Below are 7,328 nucleotides of genomic sequence, written 5' to 3'. Positions count from 1 at the left end.
GATTTGTTCTAATGGTGTTTGTAGACAGGATCACAAGTCTGCATCTTGTATAGCAATTAACCACTGAGAAGAATATATGCAGTGCATTATTTGTTGAAACTGTACTTCCGATTAGATTTGAAACTGTCTCATTGCTGTTTATCAATAAAACTTTAAAAAAATAAATAAAGTTTATATATTATGGTGGCAAACACAAAATGATAACCAGGTTTTGGTGCCAGTCAAATACCTTTTTCTATTTTGCAGTACTGGGGATCAAACCTATGACCTTGCATATGCTAGGCACGTGCTGTATTACTGAGTTATATATTCCCAGGCCAAATACAGTACCCATTTACCTTTTCCTAAAACATAAATCTGGTACATTAATCTATTAAACAAAATTCTTTTGCATAGATCTCATTTCCACTGTACCCACTGAAGGTGACAAGGAGGTATTATGTCAATTTTTTGGAGACAGGGTCTTCTTATGTAGTTCAAGCTGGCCTTGAACTCACTATGAAGCCTCTGCTGGCCTTACACTGAAAGTAACCCTCCTGCCTCATCCTCTCAAGTGTGGGGATTATAGGCGTGCACTTCCACACCTGTGGCAGAAATGACTTCTAATTTTCTTTGTGTACTCCAAACTTACACTACCCAAAGGACAGTAACAAATATGGTGTACAGTAACAAATATGGAGTACAGGGAAGCACCATCACACACTAGATATTATGCCACTCTTAAAGAACTCCCTTCCCTTTCTTTTCTTTCCTTCATTCTTCGGTTTTTGGAGAGAGTCTTGCCATATAGCTCAGACGTGCCATAAACTCACTATATGGCCTCAAAACTCACTCAGTCCCCCTGTCTTGGCTCCCAATGTGCTAGGATTATAAGCATGTATTATCATACAGAGCTAAAAATTTATTAAAAATTATTTTGTAACTGAAATAATACTGTTTTCATTGTGCTAAGCAAGTAGCACTCTTACAAACAGCTTTTATACATGTGTCTTTAAACAATTTACTATGTTACCGTGTGGTCATCACATTTATTTACTGAAACAACATAAACATTCTCAGTTTCACTGAGACATAACTTACATACCAGAAAACTCACCAGTTTAAATGTACATTCCAATGGTTTTTAGCACATGGACAGAGTTGTGCAGCCATTACCACTACCTAATTCCCAAACATTTTCATCACTGCTGAAAATTAATCTCATGCCCATTTACCGTTATTCCTTGTTCCCATCCCTGGCCCCAGGAAACAACTAATCAAGTCTCTGTCTCTATAGATTTGTCCATTCTGGACATTTCACGTGAGTGGACCCATGTAAGATGTGGCTTTCTTTCACTTAGCCTACTTTTAATATTCTTCTGTGTTTTAGCAAGTATAACTTCAATCTGTTTATTGCCAAAGAAATTCCACTGCATAGCCATACCCATATACTTATCCAGTCATGAGGTGATGGCCATTTGAGTGTTTTTCAATTGGAATTCATTGTGAAATTATGAAACTTTGTGGAGGTTTTTGTTTGTTTGTTTTGTTTTAAATAGATGTACATTTCCAGCAATTAACCACTAGGAAGAATGTATGCAATGTGTTAATTATTGAAACTGTCCTACCAATTTGGTTTGAAACTGTCTCATTGCTATTTCTCAATAAAATTATGGGAAAAATGGATGTACATTTCCATTTCTCTTTAGCATTGTGCAGTAAAGGATTAATCTTGTCTAAAGAAAGGTTGGCACTTTGCCTCCAGCTCCTGAGAGGTAACCTGTAAGTCCTTGGAATATACTGTTCAAAAGGAGTTGTCTTTGTTTACCTGAAGGCCTTGAGCCAAGTCAATTAGTATATACTAATAATGTGATTTATAGTGGGAGCTTTGGGCCTTGAGGTAGCAGTCTGATGTCCGGAGAAATGTGAGATTAAGGCAAGCCACGTGGAAGATCAGTTGTGTTTACATGGTTAACTTCCAGTAACATGCCTGATACCCAGGTTTCGTTGAACTTTCTTGGTTGACAATTCTCTGGTGTATCACTGTGCACTGTTGTCAGGAGGAATAAATAATTTGCACAGTATCTGTTGGAGAGGAAGAGTGCACTCCTGGTCTTTCCTATGTGTCTCTGTCCTTGGCTGATTTTTTTTTTTTGGTACTGGAGACTAGACAGGGGTTCACGCATGCTAGGTGAGTGCCCTACCACTGAGCTATACCTCCAGTCCTTTAAAAATTTTTATTTTGAGATGATAAGAGTCTTTCTAAATTGTCCAGGCTAATCTTGAACTTGCTATATTCCTGCCTCAGCCTCCTGAGTAGCTGAGACTATTGGTATGAACCAACCTTGCTGGGCTCCTTGGCTGATTTTATTAATTTATTTTGAGACAAGGTCTCACTATGTAGGTCAGGCTGATCTTGAACTTCCTATATAGCCTAGGGTAGTCTTTTAACTCATGATAATCCTCCTGCCTCAGCCTCCTTAGTACTGGTATTACAGGTTTATGCTCTAATGCCTGGCTTCTTGGCTGATTTTAATTCTGCATACTTTTACTATAATAAAACAGTAATTGTGAGTATAATGACTTTTAAACATTCTTAAGAGTCCTTCCAGTGAATTATTGAATCTAACGGCAGAAAAACTAGATCATAAGGGAACTCCATGTTATGTTTCTAGAAACTGCCAAACTATTTTTCACAATAGCTACACTATTCCCCATTTCCATCGGCAATGCACAAGATTCCAATTTCTCTATACCCTTGCCAACAATTTAAAAAAAATTTTTTTTGTGTGTGTGTGCAGGGTCTCATGCAGCTCAGACTCATAGTGATCCTCCTGATTTGTGCTTCCCTAGTGCTGTGATTACAAGTGTGTACCACCATGCCCAGATTCCATTGCCCAGCTCAGCATGTCCAGGGGTGGGGCCAGTGAGGCATGTGGTGCCGAAGATATAACCCTGGCCTCTGCGCTTACCTAAGTAAGCATTTAGTCCACTCAGCTATATCACCAGCCCTGTCAACAATTATTACTGTTTTCTTTTCCTTTCTTGTAATTGCCACCCCAGTAGGTATGAAGTAGTAATTCATTGTGGTTTATTTATTTCTAAAGAGGGAAATTAAGTTTTTATATGTTCTTTAGAAATTGTAAAGAAGACAGTTTTAAAAACACTTGTATGTAAAATACTATTCTTTTTTCTTTTGCAGAACTGGGGATTGAACTCAGGCCCTTGCGCTTGCCAGGGAAACACTTATTCCACTGAGCCATCTCCCCAGCCTCTAAAATACTATTCTTACACATCCAAGTTTGTAAGGAGTTTCTGTGGGATGGAGATGGGACCATATAGGGTAGATGGAATAAAAATTTTGGAGAACATCAGAAACTAATCTATGAATTAAGATGTTTCTTTTTCCAGGAGACTAAAGTGCCTGCTTAGGCAGAGCACAGTGGCTGGGGTTCAGAGTGCTGTGCTGGTCCCACCCCCAGGGCACACTGAGATGTTAATTTGTCTGTAATCCCAGATGAAAAGAGGGGAATCACTATGAGTCTAATCTACATAGTGAGACCTTGTAGACCCTGTCCTAAATACAGAAAAAAAGAAATTTATTTTTCTCTTTAAAGAGATCTTGTGCTGTTAATAAACAAAATAGTGTGTCTTCCTCAAGAAGGAGCAACAAGGGCCTGGTACCTGTTCTCAGCAGCTCTTGTCAGGCCAAAGGACAATGTCCATTTTGTTACCCTTAATCCTCAATAATCCATCCAGACAATGGTTAGTATCAGAGAAATTTGTTCAAAACCTGGTGACAGGAAGCCAGGGATACAGCTCAGTGGCATAAGCATCTGCCTGGCAAGTGCAAGGTCCTGAGTTTGACCCCTGGTGCTGAGGCAGGAGGATCACTGACAGTTCAAGGCCAGCCTGTCTCAACCACCACCACCACCACCACCACCACCACCACCACCACCACCACCACCACCCCAACACCACCACCACCACCAAACTTGGTGACAGAAATGTCATAAATGGTTTAAGTTAGCTTACAAAACACATTCTAGCCACTGTACTCTCAACCTGTACCAAAATGACCATCAGCCCTATGATCAGTCATCTGTAATGGTCTGAGATCTGAGAGCAGATGTCACTGCAGTGTTAGGGAGCTTTTCATGTATTTTCATCGGCTTCCCATAACATACTATGATCTCCTAAAAGCAAAGATGAGAACTATCTCAGAACAAGAACAGTTTGTACTGATAAAATTTGAAATACATGAGGAAAATATTCAAGACTCTCCCTCTTCTTGGGAGTGCTAAGCCTTTCTGCCCCCCTCACTATCTTACCTTTAATAGTCACTGAGCCAATGTACTTATTTCTTAACATTTTTCCACTTGCTGCAGATTTCATTTTTTTATAAAATTCATTTTTCTTACAGTCAAACTTGTATTAGCCTAACAGTAAATTCATGGTGGACTATCAGTTTACCCTGACCTCAGTATAGTTGTATGTGACTTTGGACTGAATTCCACCCCTCTGCTATTTATATAAATGTTTGATTATTTTATTTTTATTTTGGTACTAGGAATCAAACTCAGGACCTCACACTTGCCAGGCAAGTGCTGTGCCACTGAGCTATAACCGTGGCTTGATTATTATTTTTTGTCTTTTTGAGACAGGGTCTTGATATGAAGTTCAGGTTGGCCCTGAGCTCACTTTGTAGCTCAGGCTGGTCTTGAACTTGCAAGGATCATCCTGCCTAAGTCTTCAGAGTGCTAGGATTACAGGCATGTGCCACCACGCCTGGCTTTATTTTATATAATGTGGCTAGATGAATGCTAGGGCTTTCTAAAATCTAAGTCAGATTGACTCTAGGGAACAATAATATGAATAGTAAAAACAACTACTACTATTAATGTCATTAACACTGTTGGGCACTGTGCTAAGCCCTTCACTATTTCCAAGTGGGTACTACTAGTATCTCCATGAATGGATATGAAAACTGGCCTAAAGATGATGGGTGACTTTAAGCCAATATAACCAAGAGTAGAACTAGGGTTTGAATCTTAGAAGTCTGATTCCAATGGCCATATTCTTTTTTTTTTAAGGCTATGTTCTTTTTTTTTGTGGAACTGGGGATTGAACTCAGGCTCTTGCACTTGCTTGCCAGGCAAGCACTTATTCTACTGAGCCATTTCCCTGGCCCCAAGGCTACATTCTTAACCATTTTTAATTTCCTCTCGGGGTCCAAAACATCTGGATCTAGGATTAATGGGGTTGAACATAAAACATATAGAAGGACCCGACAGGATTCTAAAAATCTGGCCATTAGAGATACTATGACCAGAGCCTAGGCAAAAGTCTAGGGTTGGTTGGTAAACCTGATTTGAATTCAGACTTTAAGATCTGCTCCAGGATTATCAGAAACCTTTGTGATTGGTTTTAGATCCAAGACACAGAAGCTGTTGGTATTAGCTCGTGTTAGGTTCTATCTTTGGCCAGTTAATATTCCCATTGCCAGGAGAGAGGAGGCCAGCACAAATGTAATTCAAGATGGTTACTGTATTCAACACAATTTCCCTTTTCATAGCATTTATCACCCCCTAAAGTGACATTTAGCATTTTTTGCTTAACAGCCACTTTCCAACTAAATTGTAAATTCTATGGTACAAGGTTTTCCACTAGTTTATCAATAGACCCAAACCTTGTATATAATTAGGCATAAATATTATAATAAATTGTAATTCTTTATCATCAAAGGCCAGAAGTATAGCTCACTGGGCTTGCCTAGTATACATGAAGCCTGGGAGAGATTCCAGCACCACACATGAATAAAGTTTAAGGAGTTTCTATTTGAGAAGATCTTTATAAAATGAAGAATCTAAGCAATGAAAATAAGAACTAGGTAAAAAACTTCCTCCAGAATGTACCATCTATCCATTTATTTATTCATTATTCACCTTTACTCAATCTAGTATTTGTCTGCCTACCATGTCTACCCTGGAATGGGGAACCTAAGGATGAAACATTACGAGCTAAGTTAATAGGGAAGATAAATTCACAAATAACTATAATAGAACATAGAATGTGGTAATACAGCACTGTAATGCAAACCCAGGTCTGCTAAGGTCAAGGCCAGTATTTTCTCTCATCAGTCATGTTGTGAAGTACTAATCTGTGTAAAAATAGTGCCCTAACACAGCAAAGATCTGAGGAAAATATCACAAGTATCACAATGAAGAAAATAATTAAATTACTGGTTACAAATTCAATGTATAATCATAACATGAATAATTATGAAAACATGGAAAACATTTTAATTTTTGTGGGCAAAATGCATATTACAAACTTATCTATGGTATAATAAAAATGGATATAGAGTATTTATTCTATAAATACTACCTTGGTATTATTGATGGGCAGGCAATCTACTTCATACCAGGGGATATTCACAGAGGAATGATGCACAACCCTCAAAGGATTCACATGGGGGGGCAGCCAGGAGAGAACGTCCCTATACGTTAGTAGTAAACTCCAAGGGAATAGTCTTCCTTTATAATAAAGTGCCATAGTTAAGATAAATAAAATTAGCTGGAAACAAGTTATGAAAATTAAGGGATTGATTTTGTCAAACGAAGAACATAAAACATGTTGCTATGCCAGAAAGCAAAGAACCTCCCAAAAATACCTAGAGCCATTGGCCTAAACTATGACACTAATATGGCCCCTTTTCTCTGATGGTCAGGGGCCAAATCAAATTCCATCCAGCCTGTAGCTGACATGCAAGAGGTCTGAGGACTAGACGGTGAATTTTTTATTCCTTTTGGCAGCACAGCCACATTTTATAAAGTTTGGGTTAGAAAGTGAAGTAAAACTGAGTGTGGTGGTACATGTCTGTAATCCCAGCACTCTTGGAGGCTGAGGCAGGAGTTGAAACTTAGCAAGACCATCTCTCAAAATAAAAATATAAAAGGGCTAGGATGTAGCTCAGTGTGAAGGCACAGAATTTGATCTCCAGTATCATACCCAAAAGAAAGTGATAAGACCTTATGAAAAGTGAGATTATGAAGAGCCAACTTTTGTGTCTTTTTTTGGAGGTAACTAGCCTTTCCCAGTCTTACCTACATGTCCCCTTCCCTTCCAACTATTACTGGGTGTCACACCAGCTATTACTTCTACTTTAAGCAGCTTAATTCCTGTGCCCTGTGTCCCAGAAAACTTTATTTGCACTACCATCCACAATAAATTTGCCCAGAATGACTTTCATTTGTGTGTGTGTGTGTGTGTGTGTGTGTGTGTGTGTGTGTGTGGCCAGCTCAGCCCACCAGGGGGCGGGGCTGGCTGGCATGTGGTGCTGGGGGATC

The 7,328-nt window shown here is 39.0% G+C and overlaps 1 protein-coding gene across 6 annotated transcripts in view; it reads right to left on the bottom strand.

Annotated features, from left to right (window-relative positions):
• The window catches only part of Jade3 (jade family PHD finger 3), a 199,777-nt gene that overhangs the window by 15,011 nt on the left and 177,438 nt on the right, over nt 1-7,328 (bottom strand). The window lies entirely within an intron of this gene.

This window comes from Octodon degus, unplaced genomic scaffold, assembly GCF_000260255.1.
Source record: "Octodon degus isolate 3935 unplaced genomic scaffold, OctDeg1.0 scaffold00055, whole genome shotgun sequence".
NCBI lineage: Eukaryota > Metazoa > Chordata > Mammalia > Rodentia > Octodontidae > Octodon > Octodon degus.
This window is presented reverse-complemented; position numbering and strand designations above follow the sequence as displayed.